Source organism: Carcharhinus amblyrhynchos, chromosome 27 (assembly GCF_965287045.1).
Source record: "Carcharhinus amblyrhynchos chromosome 27, sCarAmb.v2.hapA, whole genome shotgun sequence".
NCBI lineage: Eukaryota > Metazoa > Chordata > Chondrichthyes > Carcharhiniformes > Carcharhinidae > Carcharhinus > Carcharhinus amblyrhynchos.
In genome coordinates, this window is record NC_137350.1 from 14203277 (window position 1) to 14225809 (window position 22533).

The 22533-nt window shown below is 42.9% G+C and overlaps 1 protein-coding gene across 5 annotated transcripts in view; it reads right to left on the reverse strand.

The window, feature by feature from the left end:
* Nucleotides 1–17784, reverse strand: part of LOC145359057 (zinc finger protein 652-like) — a 70475-nt gene extending 52691 nt beyond the window's left edge. Inside the window, exons 1-2 of one of the 5 annotated variants that reach the window (XM_080213421.1) lie at nt 17698–17784; nt 17084–17141 (exon numbers count right to left, since the gene is read on the reverse strand). The gene's annotated coding sequence lies outside the window, so the exon portion shown is untranslated. The other 4 variants (XM_080213422.1, XM_080213424.1, XM_080213420.1 and 1 more) reach the window with 4 other exon arrangements.
* Between the last annotated feature and the right edge of the window lie 4749 nt (nt 17785–22533).

A 22533-nucleotide genomic window follows, 5' to 3' on the forward strand; every position in this document is an offset into this window, starting at 1 on the left:
ATCTCCACATTTTCCTCCATGTCCATTCACTCACCAACAAAGCCATTATTATCCATGACTTTATGACAGATAATTCTAATTATATCATGGTTTTGACAGAAATCTGACATATGGAAGTGACATATTGCTGTTTATAGAGTAGAATCCTACAGTGAAGAAGAGACCATTTCGCCTGTTGAGTCTATACTGATCACAATCCCACCCAGCCCTTATCCCTACAATCTTATGCATCTGCCCTAGCAAGTCCCCCCCTAACACCAAGGGGCAACCCAGCACACCAATCCACCTAACCAGTACATCTTTGGACTGTGGGAGGAAACCAGAGCACCTGGAGGAAACCCACATAGATACAGGAAGAATGTGCAAATTCCACACAGACAGTGACCCAAACTGGGAATCAAATCCAGGTCCCTGTGCCACCCATACCAAAGCAAGTCTGGCTAATCGTCCTCTTCAGCTCATTAGCTGCTTGAAACCCTCTTCCATAACAAATGTCACTTCCAGACATGACTATTTCAGCGCTCTCGTCTAGGCTTGGAGATTCCAATACCCATTAACTGTAATTGATACAAAATACTACTGCTTGGATAAGTTCCAATCATCAATCCTTCTGCTAGCTGAACTACATCAGCTCCCAGTAACACGTCTCCAACCTAAAATTCTAACCCTCATATTCAATTCACTTTTGAATATGGGGATTAGAATTCCTTTTGCTACCCCCTCCAGTCCTACAATGCTCAAGAAATCTGCATTCCTCTAACTCTTTAGCTCTTATTGTCCATCATTAGTGGCATTGCCTTCAGCCATTTAAACTATAAAATTTCATTCTTAAACCTTTTTTTTTGCTAAAAACTTGTTCGACTTAAGTCACCTCTCATCACGGCTGATTCTTTGATTCAGTGTCAATTTGCCTGATTACATTGCTGTGCATCACTTTGAGATGCCCGTCTACGTTAAAGACAAATCTTAATTTAATTGTTGTAATGCATGCTGCAACTTTTTTAAAGGATATGACAACTGACAGTTTCTGTAACCTCTAACCAAAACCCGATGCACAGATGAAATCTGTTCACTTAATGTATTGTCAGCAAGCAAAATATTTCCAGTGCAGCTACTCAATTGCTTTTGAAAACAGCTTATAACAAGAACTTTGAGTAATTCTAATCTCATTATTTAAGCAACAGAACACAAAATTAACGAGCAGTTAAATGTTAATTTGAAACAACTAATGTGAAAATACTACAAATATTTATTTGGTATGATTTCATAACTTAAGCTATGATCTTCATCAGGTAGAATCTCAGATAATCTCCATCTATGGTGCCTTAAATTAATTCAGGTCACTATTACAATACTTCTATGCACCAAGATTCTCACCTTCAGCAGCCGCTTTTCTCTTTTCAATAGGCATATTCCTTTTGGCTATTACATTGTTCCTCCAGGACGATATTCAGAATTAAATTCTCACTTCAATTTTCAGTCCTGTTTCCTGCTGTCAAGCTCCCTTAAAAATGCTTTGTCCAAAATTCATGCACAATTATTCCATAAATCTATTCTAATCCCAATAGATTTCCATGTCTCAAAAACTGCCCTAAACAGAGGTCTGGATTGTTCACATGCATTATTCAGCTTCTATATCTGCAGGCTTGGATGTCAACGAAGCCATCCACTTCCACTGTCAGTGCAATGGGACTGCTCTTCTTGGTCTCTTTTAGCTTTCCGAATTGAATCTATCAATGATATCTCTTCCCATTTCTGCACAGTAATGTATGGAATCCCCTAAAGTCCATGCTCTGCCTTCATTATTTGCACACTGCCCTTGGTAATATCATCCACAGTCAGCTTCCACATGTACATTGATTACATGCAATTATTTCTCCACCACCTCCTAGTGCTGTCATACTATTTCTGCAACATGCAGCCTCAGATGACCAGTAATTTCCTTGAGAGTACGAAGGCCAAAGTGACTAAATTACCCTCACATTGAACAGAGAAATTGGTCCAGTCACTGTCTTAGTCAGAGCCAGATTGTTTGCAATCCCATCATGTTCAAACTCAAGCTGAGCTGTCCTAGAATATGAAATGACAAAAGGTTAGCATGCAGGAAAAGCAAGTAACTGGGCAGTGTTGGCCTTTGCTGCAAGGGAATGGGGTGTAAAAGCAAGCAAGTCTTGCTATACTTGTACAAGGCTTAATCTAAGATCATACTTAGGTACTTTGCGCACTTCTGATCTCCCTACTTAAGGAATATACTTACATTGGAAGCAGTTCATGGATGGTTCACTAAGCTGATCACGGAGATATGAATAGAAGTTGAACCTAAACTCAATGGAGTTTAGATGACTAAATGAGAGGTGATCTTATTGAAACAATTCTGAGGGGGCTTTACAGAGTAGGTGTAGAGAGAATATTCACAAGGGGAAACAATCTGGAACTACGGAGCATCATTTCAAAATAAGGGATCTCTCATCTGAGATGGAAAGGTGAAGGAATTTCTTCTTGGAGAGTTGGTATTCTCTTCCTCAGAAAACAGTAGAGGCTAGGTCATTGAATATATTCTGGAAATTGGTTGATGTTATGGTCTACAGTAAAGATTGTGTCCTTATTTGTAGCTCCAAAAGAGGCACATTTCAAGTACAAATAATAATTTATGCACTGTTTGAATTGCGCAAGATGCCTGATTAGATAGCCAGCTAGGACTCAAAAAACCTATTTACTGGTATTAAGGTTAACTCTGAAGTTATTGCAATCCAAAGGAAAATAACTAATTGATGAACACAAATCACCTTTTCTACTGGAGGTATAATTTTCAACGCACTGAATTAAACAGATTTTTGATTTGAGGAGACAAGAGTTATGGGAACAACAGGAAAGTGGAGTTAAGGACACATGATCTCACTGAATGGTGGGGCAGGCTTGATGGGGGGGGGGGGGGTGCAAGGATCATTCTTGCTCCTTATTTATGATTTCATCATCCACAATATCTACCAAATATCGACTAAATCTGTCATTGCCTCTGCCCCTTAGTGTTTCTTTTACACTCTTCTAGTGTTTTATTGGCCAGTTTTCCATCTCCACACTAATTCATTCAAAATTCTACAGTCTTCTCTATTCCACATCAGCCATTGCTTGTGCTTCATGTCCATCTTTGCTTCACCAATTTTTTTGGGCCCTCTTCACCTATAATACAAAATTCTCATTGTGTTTTCAGGCAGTGGCTCACCACTGGCCATCTGCAAGATCTTCCGGTTCTGCCAAAATAAAGGATGTTTTGCATGGCTCACTCGCACCACTGCCAGGAATCACTTTGTGGGACCCACCTCTGGTCTTCCTGGTGCTCTAAGTCAACAAAAGTTTTCCATTCTCCTGAAGCGAGACCCTTCAGGTAAGCACATTTTGTTCACCTCACCATCACTTCAACCACTTAGACCTAATACTCTGAAATTCCTTCCTTTAAAACCTTCTGCCTCTCCAACATTCTCTCCTTGTAAACATAAGAACATAAGAAATAGGAGCAGGAGTAGGCCATCCAGCCCTTCGAGCCTGCCCCGCCATTCAATAAGATCATGGCTGATCTGTCGTGGCTCAGTTCCACATTCCCACCCTCTCCCCATAACCCTTAATCCCCTCGCTTATCAAAAACCCATCAACCCGCTTCTTAAAAATATTTAGCAAGGCAGCCTCCACCACCTCAACAGGCAGAGAATTCCAGAGATTCACCACCCTTTGAGTGAAGAAGTTCCTCCTCAACTCTGTTCTAAACCGCCTCCCCTTTATCTTGAGGCTGTGCCCCGTAGTCCTACTGTCCTTTGAGCGGGAAGAGCCTCTCCACCTCTATCCTATCCATCCCATTCATCATCTTATACGTCTCAATGAGATCTCCCCTCATTCTTCTAAACTCTAACGAGTACAAGCCTAGTTTATTCAGCCTCTCCTCACAGCTCAACCCCCTCAACTCCGGTATCAGCCTAGTAAACCTCCTCTGCACCCCCTCCAAGGCCAAAATATCCTTGCGTAAGTACGTAAACAGATAAACCACAACCACTGGCACTTCAAAGAAGTGTGAATAACTGCTCAAAATGGTAGGTGTGCTTAATAGGGTTTATCTGCTGTTGATATGGGTGGCTGTATGAGATAAATGAGGACATTTTAAATGTCAAGTACAGCATTGATCAATCTATCAGTCTTCCCGCCATCTTTCAGTTGTCTATTATCCATTTTATTTCTTACACCTGTGAGAAGTGCCAAGACATTTTGCACCAACAAGTGCCAGATAAATGCAAGTTACTTGTTTATCCATCCTGCTGGGCTAATGTCTGGGCGTCATGGTGGCACAGTGGTTCGCACTACTGCCTCAGTGCCAGGAACCCAGGTTCAATTTCTGGCTTGGGTCTTTGCCTGTGCAAAGCCTGCATGTTTTCCCCATGTCTGCATGGGTTTCCTCTAGGTGCTCCAGTTTCCTCCCACTGTCCAAAAGACTTGCTGGTTAGGTACATTGGGTACGCTGTGGGAGAATTTAGTGTGGCCAAACAGGCAAAGTGCAGCAACTAGGGGGATTTTCACAGTAACTTCATTGCAGTGTTAATATAAGTCTGCTTGTGACAATAATAAATAACCCTTAACCTTTATGTCCAGTTTTAAATATCACTAGTGGAAACCAGGATTCAAGTCAGTAGTCACAAACATTTGCTATTTAAGCATCTTCTGCTGGACAAACAGATTAACAGTTGACTGGAATACATTGTATTTCTCCAACATGGAGAGGAAAAATGGTGGCTCTCCCTTCTGGCCTCATCCCAGACCTTAAATCTTATCTTCTCGTACCAAATCTGCAGAGTGGTCTTGGATTTTAAAATCAGCAACAATCAGATTTGACAGTTACAAACTTAAAAATCAACCGTTGATGGAAGAGAACAAATGCCACCTAAATATCCGAGCACTGGAACAGAGGGGCTAAGTAGTATACTAGTATACACTAAAACATCAGAAATAGGCGTGTACATCATCACAGCTGGGTCCATCAGTGAGGAGGAATAACCAGTTGATGCTATGTTCCCTAGATAAAATGATCCCTTTCCTTACCTTTATCTGCAAAAAGGCAGAGATATCTTAAGTGCAAACAGTATTAAATTTAAGTACTGTTTGTATTGCACAAAAAGCCTCATTACTTTTACGAAGATAGGCTTGCAAAAAAAAATTGAACTGGTGTTAAGCTTTATGACACAATGAAGAAACAAAACAGATGTTTCTGAAGGTATTGTAACCCCAAAGGATAATGACTGTAATTAGTGAACTAAAATCACCTTTTCTACTTGAGTGGTAATTTTCAATCCCATCAGAATTTGCGCTAGCAATGGTAGTCATTTCAAAACTCTGTTTTCATCAACTTCTATGATTGCATTACTGCAAGTCAGTTGAATTGTAGTAAGTTAACTGATAAAAAGCAAGTGATTTTTGAAGAGGTAACAGGAAAGATTGGTGAGGGTAATGTTGATGTGGCGCACATGGACTTCTTAAGGGCATTTCACACAGTAGACATTTGACCAAAGTTATAGCTCATGGAATGAAATTAAATTTTTAAGAAAGAGAATTAATATTTTAAGATTGATGGGAGATTTTAGTGGAGTTTGCCAATTGTCAGTGTTGAGAACGTTGCTTTTCCCAATTTTTAGTAATGATCTATACTAGGTTTGCAGAGTGCTTTTTAAGATCTGCAAATCATAAAACAGGAACGGACACTTCAGTCCTCCAAACTTGTGCCGATCACAATGCCCCAACTTAAAAAACCTTCTGCCTTTACTTGGTCCGTATCCCTCTATTCATGTGCCCATCCAGATACCTCTTAAAATGTTGCTAATGTGCCTGCTTCCACCACCTCCTCTGGCATCATGTTCCAGGCATCCAGCATTCTCTTCCCCTGTATATTTCTCTTAAACATTCCCACTTTCACTTTGAACCTGTGCCCCCTTGTAATTGACACTTCCAGCCTTGAAAAAAGCCTCTCTGACTATCCACTCTATGCCTCAACTTTGTAGATCTCTATCAGATCTCCCCTCAGCCTCTATCTTTCCAGTGAAAACAATCCTAGTTTAGGACAAAGAAAACTACAGCATGGTAACAGACCCTTTGGCCTTCCAAGCTTGCACCGATCATGTTGCATGACTGAACTAAAACCCCTATCCTTCCAGGGGCCATATCCCTCTATTCCCATCCTACTCACGTATTTGTCCAGACATCCCTTAAAAGTCACTATCGTATCTGCTTCCACGACCTCCCCTAGCAATGAGTTCCAGGCACTCACCACCCTCTAAAAAACTTGCCTCGTACATCTCATTTAAACCTTGTCCCTCGCACTTTAAACCTATGACCCCAGTAATTGACTCTTCCACCCCAGGAAAAGCTTCTGACTATCCACTCTGTCCATGTCCCTCAATCTTGTAGGCTTCTATCAGGTCACTCCTCAATCTCCGTTGTTCCAGTGAGAACAAACCAAGTTTCTCCAACTTCTCCTCATAGCTAATGCTCTCCATGCCTGGCAACATCCTGGTAAAACTTTTCTGCACCCTCTCCAAAGCTTCCACATCCTTCTGGTAGTGTGGCAATCAGAATTGAACACTATATTCCAAGTGGAGCCTAACTAAGGTTCTATAAAGCTGCAACATGACTTGCCAATTTTTAAACTCAATGCCCCGGCCGAGGAAAGCAAGCATGGCGTACGTCTTCTTGACCTGTGTGCCTGAACCCAGATCCCTCTATCAATACTTAAGGATTCTGCAATTTACTGTATACTTCCTATCTTTATTAGACCTTCCAAAATCATTACCTCACATTTGTCTGGATTAAGCGCCACCTGCCATCTCTCCACCCAAACCGCCAACTGATCTTCATCCTGCTGTATCCTCTGATGGTCCTCATCGCTATCAGCAAATCCACCAACCTTTGTGTCATCCGCAAACTTAACAGCAAAAGGTCCCAGCACTGATCCCTGAGGAACACCACTTGTCACAGCCCTCCATTCAGAAACACACACTTCCACTGTTACCCTCTGTCTTCTATGACCAAGCCAGTTCTGTACCCACCTTGCCAGCTCACCTCTGATCCCTCTCCTCAGCCTCTCTCCAAACCTTCTTTGCACTCTCTCCAAAGCTTCCACGTCCTTCTGAGAGTGTGGTGACCAGAATGCATGCAATACTCCAAATGCAGCTTAACCAAGTTTTTATATAACTGCAGCATGGATTTCCCAATTCCTGTATTCAGTGTCCCAGCTGATAAAGGCAGGCATGCTACATGCCTTAATTACCTGTGTTGCCACTTTTAGGAAACTGTGGACCTGCACACCCATATCCCTGTGTTTGTTAATGCTCCTCAGGGTTCCGCTATTTACAGTATACTTTCATACTTATACCTAAATTTGATCCTCCTAAATGCATCACCTCACATTTGTCCAGATTAAACTCCATCTGCCATTTCTGTGCCCAAGAGCCCAATCTATATTCTGTTGTATCCTTTGCACTATCAGTAACTCCGCCAATCTTTGTGTCATCCACAAACTTACTCATCAGACCAGCCACATTTTCATCCAGATCATTTATATATGCAACCTACATAGGTCCCAGCACTGATCCCTGCGGAACACCACTAGCTACAGATCTCCATTCTGAAAGACACCCTTCCACTGCTACTGTCTTCTGTAACCATACCAGTTCTATATCCATCTTGCCAGCCTACCATGAATCCCATGTGATTTTAATTATTGTACCAGTCCGTCATGTGGGACTTTGTCAAACTATAAACTACATCCACAACCCTTATTGTAATTATCTTTGTCACCTCTTCAAAAAACTCAATCAAGTTGGTGAGACGTGACCTTCCCTGTACAAAGCCATGCTGCCTGTCAATAACTATTCCATTTTCCTTCAAATGTCCTTATATCCTGTCCCTCAGTATCTTCTCCAAAAGTCTCCCCACCACTCATGTCAGACTCACCAGCCTATAATTTACTGGATTATCCCTGCTTCCTTTCTTAAAAAAAAGAACGATATTGGCTATTCTCTAGTCCTCTGGGACCTTAGCTGTGGTCAAAGAAGATGTGAAGTTATCTATTAAGGCCCCAGCTATTTCTCTATTTGCTTTCTGCAGTAACCAGGAATAGATCCCATCTAGCCTCAGGGACTTCTCTATCTTAACGCAATTTAGGACACTCAACACTTCCTCTTTTGATATATTGACATTCACTAGACCATTCACACACCTATCCCTGACCTCATGCCCTTCTCCTTGGTGAATACTGATACAAAGTAATCATTAAGGATTTCACCCACTTCCTGTGGTTACATACATAACTTCCCTCCATTGTCCTTGAGTGGGCTTACTCTTTCTCCTGATATTTGCATTAAAAAACTCAGGATTCTCCTTGACCCTGTCTGTTAAAGGCATTCATGGCTGTTTTTAGCCCTCCTAATTCCATGTTCAAAGTTCCTTCTTACTTTCACCATAGTCCTCAAGGGCTCTGTCAGTTTAGATACCTGGACTTCTCGTATGCTTTTTTCCTTATCTTACAATTTCCCTCATCATCCACAGTTCCCAAGTCCTGCCATTTCTATCCTTCATTTTTCCGGCCTGTCCTGCACTTCAATCAATTGGCCTTTAAAAGCCTCCCACATGCCACGCATGGATTTGCCCTCAAACAGCTACTCCCAATCTACATTCCCCACTTCCTGTCTAATTTGGATGTAATTGGCCCTCGCCCAATAAGCACCTGAGGGCCACTCTTATCCTTAACTACCCGGCCTCCTCCCTGATTGGATTGTCAACATACTGTATCAAAAAGCCCTCCTGGACATATCTAACAAATTACTTTCCATCCAAGCCCCTGGCTATAAGGGATTCTCAGTCAACATGGGGGAAGTTAAAGTCACCCATCACAACTATCCTGCTTTTTTCCCCCCTCTCTTCCCCACCCACAACCCCCCTCCACCCTTCAGTATCTAGCTATACAACTGCTCCTTTGTCTCCTGCAGGCTGTTGGGAGGTCTATAGTACAGTCCCAACATTGTGATTCCACCCTTCCTATTCCTGAGCTCTACCCATAAGGTCTCACTACAAGATGTCTCCAATGTGTCCTCCCTCAACACAGCTATGATCTGCTCCCTAATCCGCAATGCAACTCCCCCGCCTCTTCTCTCTCTGTACTGTCTAAAACAACAATATCCTGGAATGTTAAGCTGCCAGTTCTGTCCCTTCTTTAATTATGTTTCCATAATTGCAATTACATCATAGTTCCATGCAGTAATCCAGGCTCTCAGTTCATTTGTCTTACCTGTTATACTTCTTGCATTGAAGCAAACATATGCCAGACCTACAGTCTCACTGAGCCCTGCAGCTTCCCTCTGTGCTGTGTTTATGTCAGTCTCACTATTTTCCCCTCCATCTCTGCTTACTGGCCTGCTGTTCCGGCTCCCACCTTGAAATCTTGGAAGTGTTGTGAACTGAGAGGAGGACAGCATAGAACTTTGAAAGGACAGAACAATGGAATGGGTGGACAAGTGACAGATGGGGTTCAATGTGGAGAAATGTGAAATGATTTGTTTTGGTAGGAAAAATGCATGGAGAGATAATATTTAAAAAATGCAAGTCTAACAAGGATGCAGGAGCAGTGGGACATGGGTGGGTATACGTAAATAATTGAAAATGGTAGGACAGGTTTGGGAGCATTAATAAGCATACAGTATTCCAGATTTCATTCTTAGGACATAGAGTACAAGAGACCAGAGGTTATGTTGCATTTGTTGTAAGACACAAGTTGGGTCTCAGCTGGAGTACTGCATCAAGTACTGGGGGCGAGACACTTTAGAAAAACGTGAAGGCATTTGAGAGACTGTAGGAAAAGATTCAAAGAATAGTTCCATGGATGAGGAACATCAGTTAGGAAGATAGACTGCAGAAGTTGGGTCTTGGAGGTGACTGAGAGGAAGTTTGATATATATTTGCATAATCATGAGGGATCTGTACAAGAATAGACAGGATGTAGCTGCTGCCTGTCATGAAAGGATTGGGAACAAGAGGACATAGATTTAATGTACCTGGCAAAGGCAGCATGAAGCAAAACCATTTGCTGTGTGAAAAAGTTAAGTCTGGAATGAGAGAATGGTGAGGGCATATTCAGTCAAGGTATTCATCAGGGAATCAGATTGTTATCTGAAAAATGATTAATGTGCAAGATTACAGGAAAAAGATGGCAGTATGGCATAAGGTGAGTTGCTAATTCAGAGAGCTGCTGCAGACACAATAGGCCAAATGACCTCCTTCTGCATGTAACTATAGTGATAAAATAGGGATTTGGAAACAAAACATGCTGAGAAAAATAAAGGATTCCAGTTATGTTATGCCTAAATTTGACACAGAAGTTTAGAAAATTCCTTATTTAAACAATAATAATTTTTAAAAGTTTATTATTAATCACAAGTAGGCTTACATTCATACTGCAATGAAGTTACTGTGAAAATCCCCTAGTCACCACACTCAGGCGCCTGTTCGGGTACACTGATGGAGAACTTAGCACGGCCAATTCATCTAACTTGCACATCTTTGGACTATGGGAGGAAACCTGAGCACCCAGAGGAAACGCATGCAGACATGGAGAGAATGTGCAAACTCCACACAGACAGTGCTAGGGATGTGGGTTCGACTCCCAGTTTGGGTCACTGAGGCAACGGTGCTAATCACTGTGCCACCATCCAAGTCTAGTTTCATATACTTGCTATAAATGACAAGTATGTGAAACTAGTTTACAGCATTACAAATATGAAGTTGGTAAGATTGTTGTTTTGGCATTGTCTATTTCAAGTAAAATGAAGTAGTGAATTCTGCTTGACAAGAAGCCTGAGTGGCTTGTTTGATATGGGGTCAATAGGCCCAAATTGATTTACTGGGGAAAAAGTGGATGTTCACACATGGATTATTTAGAGCATTTATGATGACTGGGTAGACTATTATGCCCGCTACAGGAATTGGAGCGGATGAGCGGTGGACTTTGGAATGGTCCATTGACCTTGAGCAGGATTTTACAGTTTTGAGATGAGTGAGGCCATAAAATTCTGCCCTTAATCTCAAAATCTCACAGGGAGGTGTTATGAATGTCAGGTTTTATAAACAGTTATACCTTAAATTTTCCAAATTCCTGGATAGAATGGAGTTGAAGGTTTAGAGGATATGTAATCAGAACTTCTATCTGGATACAAGGGCCCATTGATTCACATTGCCATGGAAATAGGCTTTGAAAGAGCTATTGGCCAAAGTCATTGTAGTTTCAGTTTACGTGGTTTTTAAGATGTCCCCGAATGTCAGAAACAGGCCAGTCTGCACCTGCAGAGATATAAGGGCAGCCAGTCTAAGTTAACTGACTGGAAAAGGGGAAAAGAAGCAAGCTGTCAGGAACTGAGAATAGCTTTGGAGTAGTTCCTAGAGGCTGAAGCGTCCATTTAACGGAGAAAATATAACCTTGGAAAGGGATTTGTTTCAGTAGTTTAGAGGACTGGTTGCCTGCTGAAGTATTTAGACAACATTGCTTTTAGTTTATTAAAAAATAAAAATCTTAGGACCTGAAATTTTGTCATGTGATCTTTCCAGTCACCGGAAATTGTTTTTTTTTTAAAACAAACAACGATTACTCTCTACCTTAACACAAGGATAATCTATTTTAAGCAGGAGGTAAAGTAGGCAAATGGTATTTTGGCCTTCATGGTGGCAGGATTTGAATACAGGAATAGGGATGTCTTGCTGCGGTTATATACAGCCTTGGTGAGACTACACCTGGAATAGTGTGTGCAGTTTTAACTAAGGATGGATGTTTTTACTATGGAGGGAATACTGCAAAGGTTTACTGGACTGACTCCTGGGATAGTGGGACTGATGTACAAGGAGAGATTGAGTCGATTAGGATTATATTTGCTGTAGTTTGGAAGGATGAGGGGGGAAACGATCTCAGAAATCTAGAGAATGTGAACTGCACCAGACAGGGTAGATACAAGAAGGATGATCCTGATGGTGGGGAGTCCAGAACCAGGATATGGCATAGGTTATTTAGGACTGAGATGAGGAGAAATTTCTTTCACCCAGAGTGGGGAACCTGTGGAATTCGCTACCATAGAAAGCAATTGTAGCCAGAACATTATGTTTTAATAAGGAGTTAGATATAGTTCTTGGGGCTAAAGGAATCAAAGAATTCAGGGGGCAAGAGATAGGGTTAAGCAGGAAAGATTACTGATCAGCCATATCGTAACAAATGGCAGAGCAGGCTCAGAGGGCGAAATGGCACTCCTGCGCCTATTTGCAATGCTTCTGTGTATGGTTCTACCTTGCATTTATATAGCAATTTTAACAGGATGCTTCACAGAAGCGTCATTAGACAAAAATGGCTACTAAATCCAAAGAGAGTTAATATCTCTCCTAATAAAACCCATTTCTTTTTAGCTAAGCTTTAATGTAGGGTCTTAATGAGGAGAGGTAGCAAGGCATAAAGGTTTAGGAAGAAAATACTAAAGCACAAGGGCTAAATGGCTGAAGGCTAATAGAGGGACAAAGGGACAAGGAAATTCAGCCATGAATCTGAGGAATGGGGAGATTTGCAAATATTCTAGGATTGAAGAAAGTTACGTCAATTGTAAGCACATTAGGTATTCAAACATGACTTAATATTAGGATGAGAATTTTAATTTAGAGGTATTAAGGAACCAGGGCTAGTGAGAACAAGAGTGTTAAGAGTGAAGGACCTTCTCTCCTAGGTCCAACTCAGTTCAGTACTATCCTTTTTATCCAAGCTTCAGCACAATACATCTTTGTGAAATTCAGTTGACAATTACAAATGAATGTATGTTCTAAATCCTGCACAGACTACCTTTGCATATCTCATATGTCATATTAAGCTGTAGACGTGTTAAGATTTGGAGTCCCATTTCATAGAATAATGAATTTGAAAAATTATTAGTTCCTAATAAGATTTTAATAACACATCAAGCAGTAATGGTGTCACAATAGGGTGCTGTAGATCAGCCTAATCCATGACAAAGGAGTTAAAAACAGAAACTATTGACTTTTCAACCTAAAATAGTTAATTTTGGAAGTTTGCTTGAATCACTTAGTCAACCAACTGGTCTGCCCTAGTCACTTGTCACTGTGATGCTGATGTTTCGAACCTTCTCAACTCCAGGCCTCAATTGAAAAAATAAACTATTTGCTTTTTGATTTTGCTATGGAATTACAGAGTGCTTGACATATTATTTAAAAGGGGGGGGTGGGGGGAAACCAACATGAGGATTCAGAGGAAAAATGTTATTTTCCCCTCAAATATGTTTTTTTTAAGTTAGTTTTATTATGACCTCTTTCTGCTCAGTGACTCCAATGACATCAATTACAACAATCCCACTATAGCAAGCAGTGGAGCACGCAAATTCAGACCGACCAGGGTACCAACCAGAGCTACAGGAAAGCAGGCTACTTGTTTGGAATAAAAAGTTTGCAGCAACCCACAACACCAAAGCAGCTCTCAGAAAGCTTTAAAAGTTGCAGGCATTCTTTTAACCAGACAAAAAAATCTCAGCCTCAAGTCTAAATGCCAGCAAAAAAAAAATTAGTCCTGGAAGCTTGCAGCAAGTTTATTATTTTTGCTTCTGCAAGAGATTTTAAACTCACATTCATCTGATGCATGTTAATCCATTTTTAGAATAAAAGTTCAATAGCATTAAACTCAGCTCATTAATACTGCACTTCCAATAAAATGAGCAATGATAGAAACATTAGCTGCTCCACTGTTAACACACAAACAAGAACATTTACAGTGTTTTGCTTGAATTATGTACCACCAATACAGGAATGGTAGCACATTTACTTGGATTACTGTTCAAATATTTTCCCTGGCTGCCGAGGACTTAGTCAGAATTACACAGGAGGCATAATGGCGAGTGATCATTTTCTTGAATACTGAAAACTAAAGTAAACTTCTAAAATCAAAGCACAATTAAAACAGAGTAAACTTGCTCCCAATAAGAGGCTTGAATTTTTCACTCACTTTTTCAGTAGTTAACATTTTCCTTTAACAATACCATCCACTGCAGTTCCGTAATAACTGCATTCTTTCCCTTATCCACCCAGCACAAACAACTTTCCAAGCGTGCAGACCAAACTGTATATTTTTTTTAAAATCTAAACAGTGTACATTATTCCTGCTTGTGATTTATTTCAAAGGTGCAGGAATGCACTAAGAACAGGCCTGAAATTAACTTCCATCATGATGCATGGCCGACGCTAAGTACAGCCACTCTCGCAATACACACTGAACCAAGTGCTGCTGAACCTGGTTTGCAGGTGTATTAATTTCTTCAACAGCTGTAGCACATAGTCGATACACAAGTGTTCTATAAACACTTGCAGTTGCAAAAAAAACAAGGAGGAACAATATTTTGAAACAGCCGTCTGAATAGTACCAATCAACGTAAGACCAACTATCAGAACGGGAACGATATATTTCTATGACTGTGTTTACCATGATTTGAAGCGACAAATGACCACGATCAGCATCGAACTTGAAGTCCTTCCGTTATGAAAGTAGGCATTCGTTCAACTGTCAAACCATAAGTTTGACCATATTTTTTAGTATGCACACAACGCATTCGGCCAATTAATTCTGTAATATCGCTACGGCAAAACAACATTTCAATCACAGTTCGTGTAATGAGAAGTGTAAATTGACAGCTGTATCAGGACCACAAGAATCCACCCACTCGCATTCTTTTAACCTGCTTCGTGCACGCAACGTCCAAAATTGGCGTACATTAAAACTGTTTCTCAAACTTGTTTCCCCGTCAATTCAGAACGGCAAAACAATACACAATGTCGGGGGGAGGGAGGGAGAGGAAGGAGGAGGGGAAGAACGAGGCCGCAAGGCAGTAAGTATTGCAGTACCCAGAGGGTTAAAATACATTTTGGTATTTGTACAGGGGCGTTAACTATGAATGAAAGTAAAATGCCATTGCCCAGCACACTTTGCAAACCAAGACTTGGAAAGCGCTCAAGACTTTTGACATCAGTTCAATTTTCTTTTCCAAAAAAAGGGACAAGAAATAATTCACCAAGCCTCGTTTCCCCTTATGATACAACTGCCACATCTGAAGTAGAACTGTGCAGGGAGGAAGGACATGTATTTATGTCGCTCATATTTATTATTATTAGGCCCTTGAAGGATTTAATCCCTCCATAGGTGACAGTTGCGATTATAAAAAGATAGATAAACTATCAGAGGGGTCCAAAAGAAGTGTATATGGAAAAAAGGAGGTAAATGTTCAAAACAGCGATTGCAGAGCAGTGGCAGCCAGATATTGAGTATCCGCCTGCCCTTCTCTCCGAAGGTTACTTGCCCCCGACTGGGGTATCTTGATTCCGCCACCCCCGGGGGGCAGGGGCACCCTGCCACCCGATCCAGGAGGGAGGGAGGGAGGGAGGGGGGTTGTCTTGCCCGCTCCACATTCCCCGTCTGGGAGATCTCTTTCCAATTCCCCCTGCCAACCACCACCCCTCCCAAAGCGCTGGAGAGGGTACCTATTCTGTCATGGACAGGCAACTGGACAACTTTCTGCACCCTCTTAGTATGTACCTAGGGTAGATATCTCAATCTCTGTCCCTAAGTGTTTCTAGAGTATGTTTCAACACCCTGGCGATAGGATTGTACCTGCTCCCCAATATGCCCCATTCCTGGTGTAGGTATCTTGCCAAATCTGATGCTGCACTTCTGGGCGTGTATCTAGTGTGTGTATCTCCTCCTCCTCCCAGTCATGACTGTGGGTGCTGGTGCATCTGCTTGTATCCACCCCCCAGGTGGGTGTATCTGCCTATATCCTCCCCACGCTATAGGGGGCCTCTGCTTCACCCAAACCCTGCTCTGATTTATTATTGTCATATGTAAACCTCCCTCCTCGACCAGCACATCCCCACCTTATCGCATCTTGTAAGTCGTTAAAGGGTCAAGTTTGGCAGGGCAGCAATACTTGGACTACGAAAGATATTTGGCTCTGGCAATTATGGAGGTCCTCTGATGTGGCATCTGTTCCCCTCTGCCCATATCCCACTTGGATATTTGCCCCCACCCCACTACAAGATGGCATATCTGCCCATGCCTTACTCTGATGGAATTGCTGCCCCCTCCAGGGGAAAATATTTGCCCCTCCCCAGCTCACTCTGGATGGTAATTTGCTCCTCTACTGCCCTGTCCCACTCAGGGCGGGGGGATATCTGATCCCCTTTGCCCCTACCCCACTCTAAATGGCATATTTACCCCACACCCTGCTTTGGAGCATTCACCCCTTTTCTAATGGGTATTTTCTTCTTTCCTCTGCTCACAGGTAGGTATTATCCTTTGCCCCTGCCCTGGGAGGGGTATTTGCCTATGCCTTGATGGGGTATCTGCCACCCATTGCTCTGCCCCTCTGGGAAAGGTATCTGCCCATGTTCTTATGCATTATCTGCCCCCCTTCGCCTATGCCCCACTCTGGGAGGAGTATCTGCCCATGTCCTAGTGTGTTCTGCTCTCCTTTGGCCATGACCCACCCCAGCAACCTGCCCATGATCTGATGAGGTATCTGCTCCCCTTTGACCATGCCCTGCACTGATAGGGGTATCTGCCCCCTTTGTGAATGGATACCTGTCCATACCCTGGGGGGGGGGGCGTATCTACCTTCCTTTGCTCATGCCCTGCACTGGTAAGGGTAGTGCCTATGCCCTGATGGGGTATCTGCCCTCTTTGCGAATGGGTATCTGGGGCGTATCTACCCCGTCCTGTTCTGGGAGGGTTGGGATATCTGCCCCACTTTACCTCTGCCCCGCTCTGTGTGGTATGTTTGGTGGGGGGGGGGGGGGTAGGGGTATCTACCCACGTCTCCCGGCCTTGTTATGGCAAGTATCCTCCTGCAGCTCAGGATCAGGGAGCTGTCATGTCGCCGCCCGGCGGCAGCTCCAAGCCCGGAGGGGGAGGGGAGAGAGAGAGGTTGGGAGGGGGGGCGGTTAGTCACAGTCAGTCAATCAGCCGGTCACTCACCCGCAGGGCCGGCAGCAAGCCCCTCTTCTTCAGAGCCTCGATCGCCTCATTTGGGTTCCTCTCACCGGAATAATAATAAATAATCATCAGTAAATAAACTGGAAGTGCTTGCACTATTTTAAAAAAAGGGGGGATTTGGGAAAGAATGAGTGGGGGGGGGTGGTGTTAACACTTTCCTTCCAGAATGATCTTTCCCTAGTCTCCCCTCCCCCTCACACACTGTCCCTGCTGACTGACTGGCTGAAGCCGGGCCGACGTGGCCAGTCGGTGCCGGCCGGGGAGGGGGAGGGAGGGAAAACTGGGGCCGCTGCCAAATACTGAGCTCTCCATTGGGGAGCTGTGGCGGCAGCGGCCGCGCGCCTGCGCACTGGCACCCCCTCGCACACCTTTTGCCCAATAGTGGGGCGCCCGGGCCGGCGCAGTGCGCAGGCGCGGCCGCTCGCTCTTCCCTCCCCGGCTCGTTCGTTCGTTCGCTCGCTCGCTCAGGGTCGCCCGTCCTCTCGGCCGCCGACCCCTTCCTGTCGAAAATTCTTCTCCCGCTAAACCGCCATCCCTACCCTCTTTGTAACCCCTCTGGCACCTCGTTAAAGCGTCAACTTTGGCGGCACTCGTACCATCAGAAATGTTCAGTTCTGGGGATTACGGCACTCCATCACCGAGGGGCCCCCCGGCATTTAAAAGAGTCGGCCGGCTGTGCGCATGCGCGGTTGCCCGTCTGGAGCTGTCAAGCTGTCAATCATCTTTTTCCCAGGTACTGGCTCTTGCACACCTTGTCTCCTCTCCAGTGCAAAACTAATGCATTCCACTGGCAGCCCAGTCCGGGGGGCAGCACTTCCCAATACATTGATAAAGTTTTAAAGTTTATTTATTAGTGTCATAAGTAGGCTTATATCCAACTTAAAGTTCTGAACTGTTGTTCAATCCACTTCAAAATAGTTTAGCACCACGTTTTATTTAAAGTTTATTTATTAGTGTCACAATTAGGCTTATATCCAACTTACAGTTCTGAACTGTTGTTCAATCCACTTCAAAATGGTTTAGTACCATGTTTTATTTAACGTTTATTTATTAGTGTCACAAGTGGGCTTATATCCAACGTACAGTTCTGAACTATTATTCAATCCACTTAAATTGTTTAGCCCCATATTTTGTTTAAAGTTTATTTATTAGTGTCACTTATAGTTTATATCCAACTTACAGTTCTGAACCATTATTCAATCCACTTCAAAATGGTTTAGCACCATGTTTTATTTTAAGTTTATTTACTAGTGTCACAAGTAGGCTTACATTAACAGTGCAATAAAGTTGCTGTGAAAATCCCTGAGGCACCAACTACGGTGCCTGTTCGGGTCCATAAGAACATAAGAAATAGGAGCAGGAGTAGGCCATCTGGCCTCTCGAGCCTGCACCGCCATTCGATAAGATCATGGTTGATCTGATAGTGGTTCAGTTCCACTTACCCGTCTGCTTCCCTTAACCTTTAATTCCCTTATTGATCAGAAATCTATCCACCTGTGACTTAAACACATTTAACGAGGTAGCCTCCACTGCTTCAATGGGCAGAGAATTCCAAAGATTCACCACCCTCAGAGAAGAAGTTCCTCCTCAACTCTGTTCTAAATTGACACCCCCTTATTTTGAGGCTGTGCCCTCTAGTTCTTGTTTCCTTTCTAAGTGGAAATAATCTCTCTGCCTCTATCCTGTCTAGCCCCTTCATTATCTTATATGTCTCTATAAGATCTCCCCTCAGCCTTCTAAACTCCAACGAGTACAGGCCCAATCTATTCACTCTCTCCTCATAAGCTAACCCCCTCATCTCCGGTATCAACCTGGTGAACCTTCTCTGCACTCCCTCTAAGGCCAGTACATCCTTTCGCTAATAAGGGGACCAGAATTGCACACAGTATTCTAGTTGCGGCCTCACCAGTACCTTGTACAATTACAGCAAGACCTCCCTTGCTTTTATACTCCATCCTCCTCGCAATAAAGGCCAACATTCCATTTGCCTTCTTAATCACCTGCAAACTGAGTTTTTGCGATTCATGCACAAGGACCCCCAGGTCCCTTTGCACAGCAACATGTTGTAATTTTTCACTATTTAAATAATAGTCCATTTTATTATTATTCCTTCCAAAGCGGATAACCTCACACTTGCCAACGTTATACTCCATCTGCCAGATTCTCACCCACTCACTTAGCAATACACAGGGGAAGAATTTAGCGTGGACAATGCACCTAACCAGCACATCTTTTGGACTCTGGGAGTAAACCGGAGTACCTGGAAGAAACCCATGCAGCACGGGAAGAACCTCCTATGAACTGCTAATGGGAAGAAGACTAAGAACTCAACTCCCTACTCTCCCACATACACTCATTCCACATCTACAAGCTGATAACTTGGACAAGGAGGGAGAAAGAGAATGAGTATCATTCCAGCCAAATCTGGAACTATGACAAATGTTAAAGTGTATTTATTAGTCGCAAGTAGGCTTACATTAACACTGCAATGACATTACTGTGAAAATCCCCTAGTTGCCTGTTTGGGTACATGGTGGGGGGAAGGGAGGTTGGAGAGAATTTAACATAGACAGTGCACCTAACCAGCACGTCTTTCAGACTGTGGGAGACAACTGCACCCCGATGAAACCCACGTAGAGTCTCTGGTGCCTGTTTGGGTACATGGTGGGGGGAAGGGAGGTTGGAGAGAATTTAACATAGACAGTGCACCTAACCAGCACGTCTTTCAGACTGTGGGAGACAACTGCACCCCGATGAAACCCACGTAGAGTCTGCACAGTGATCCAAGCCCGGAATGGAAGCCTGGTCGCTCGTTCTGTGATGCAGCAGTGCAAACTACTGTGCTCCTAAGGTTCCCTGCTGCCATTAGACTTTAACACTGCATGCTCTCTCTTCCTTCTCCCCATGTACTCTGTGAACGGAATGATCTGTATAGCGCACAAGAAATAATACTTTTCACTGTATCCCAATACATGTGACAATAGATCAAATAATAAATCAAATCAAATGTCTTGGTAAACCACTGCAATAAATGCCCCTTTTCATCCCAACACCTTGCTGCCTTCCACTTTCCGTGACAGCCACAATTTGCCTTTTTTTGTTCTGTGAGCTGTCACATAATTGCATCAAGTAAGTGCCAGTGAAGTTCGAAATTCACGGAGGCAGACATTTGCGAACACGCCCTCCGATTTTCACCAAAACAAAGTGCACTCCGATTGCGCTCACGCTGTATTTTTAAATCCCCTGGCTCAGAACTTGACAATAAATTGCAGCGAGTACGTGTCAGAAGAAACGCACAATAATTGGGGCTGCTGGACTCCGTTTGAAAGCTTCTGCAACTTAATTTACTTTCAAAAAAAACTAAACGCCCACTTTTCTCACGGTTATCTGGCAACTTTCCCAGTTTTGAACGTTTCAATTTACCCAAACAGCCAACCAGCCAGTTCTTTGCATTTGCCACATCTATTCCTGTGCAGGTTTCCTTTGAAACCGAACACTCACAGGTACGACTGAAGCTGTTATCCATTTTGAAACCCGCCGTTTCACTTTAAAAATAGCAGCACCGTTCACCTTCAAACAATGCTATTTACGGGTGAACCGATATTGATGTAAAAGATCTGAAAACGCGTTTGTTTACTTTTGGCTCAAGCTAACAATGTAAAACCACTTTTTTAAAAAAAGAAATACCCAGTGGTAACTGGTAAACAGAGCAGAACAGTATAGTTAATCGTAATCTTTTTCACACATTTGTCAATGTTGTAATTTAGGAAGCGTCCCTTTGCCTGCTTGTTGCAAGCTGGGCTGTAATTAAAGAACCATCCAACTGGAGAAAACGTCGAGAAGTAGCACAAGCGCCTTGAAATTAAAACTTGGGGTTTAAAAAACAAACGTGGCATTTTAAAAATCTAAGAACATATGCGTTTTAACAAAGCGGCGGAAGTTTGAAATATTGCACCCAGGACACCTCGCTTAACAATTAGTTAGCTTTAGAGTTGACTTTATTCTTGGCACCATCCTTTCTTGCAATTCTGGCAAACAGATTTTGTTAACAACATTCACCTTTGAAAGATGTAATTGGGACTAACTACTTCACGATACAGAACTTTACATACATTTGCCCCCAGATAATCTTTGATAAGTCATAAAATCATTTTTTTACCTCCTCTGAGCATCTCACCGCTGAAGAAACTCAGTGAACGGATCTTTATTTAACAATAAGAAGCCAGGGGTTTCGTGATGGTGGTTTTCATATATAGGTTGACATGCTCCATACGTGGGCTGACCTCGTAAGCATGCTTACCCAGAAAAGCTATATTTATACCACTGGTGAGGGATGGGCGGTAATGAATCGAGGTTTCCATAGGATCTGCAGCCTTAGACACCCATTCTTGTAGGTGTCATCATCACCTGGCTAACTGATGGATGGCAATAGTAGCATTTAAACTGCTAGCATTCCATTGTCGAATTACTTTTCCTCTATTTTTTTCAGAACTGCGCTGGAAAATATTACCTGGAACTTTCTGCTATTTCTCCCTTTAAATTATTTTCTTCCTCATTTAGATCCACTGTTGGGACTATTCTCAAATATTGGTCAACATTATCCTAAAAACTGACCAAAGGAGATGGACGAGAGCAAAATAGGCTGGCTTTTCTCTTAGGTTGCCTTCCCACATCAATTTTTTTTTCATTTCTACTTCATTCCCCACCCCCATCCAACAATCCCACCAACAACTTGTTTGAGCTCGGGTAATTACCATGAGAGGTATTCATATCTCCCCACCCCTGGCACTATGAGCAATGCTGTGAGAGATTAAATAATGTGGAGATGCTAGCATTGGACTGGGAAGCATAGTAAGAAGTCTCACAACACCAGGTTAAAGTCCAACAGGTTTACTTTAGTAGCACAAGCTTTCAGAGCGCTGCGCCTTCATCAGGTCTGATGCACTCCGAAAGCTCTTGTTACCAAGTAAACCTGTTGGACTTTAACCTGGTGTTGTGAGACTTCTTACAGAGATCTAATAGTATGAACATTTCACATGACCAATGCTGTTACAGCACTGAACCCCCTTTTATGCTAACCATACCTAGCACATACATGAAAGCATTTTAAAAACGTTATTGTTACAGTTATCATAGAATCCTACAGTGCAGAAGGAGGCTATTCAGCCCATCGAATCTGCACCGACCACAATCCTGCCTGGGCCCTATCCCCGTAATCCCACATATTTACTCTAGCCAGTACCCCAGAGACTAAGGGGCAATTTAGCATGGCAAATCTACATAACCCACAGTGACCCAAGCCGGGAATCAAACCCGGGTCCCTGGCACTGTGAGACAGCAGTGCTAACCATTGTGCCATCGTGCCGCCCTTTGTTCATTTGTTTCATGATGGCCCAAGTTATCTATAAACTGCATTAGGCTCATTTTTGTTC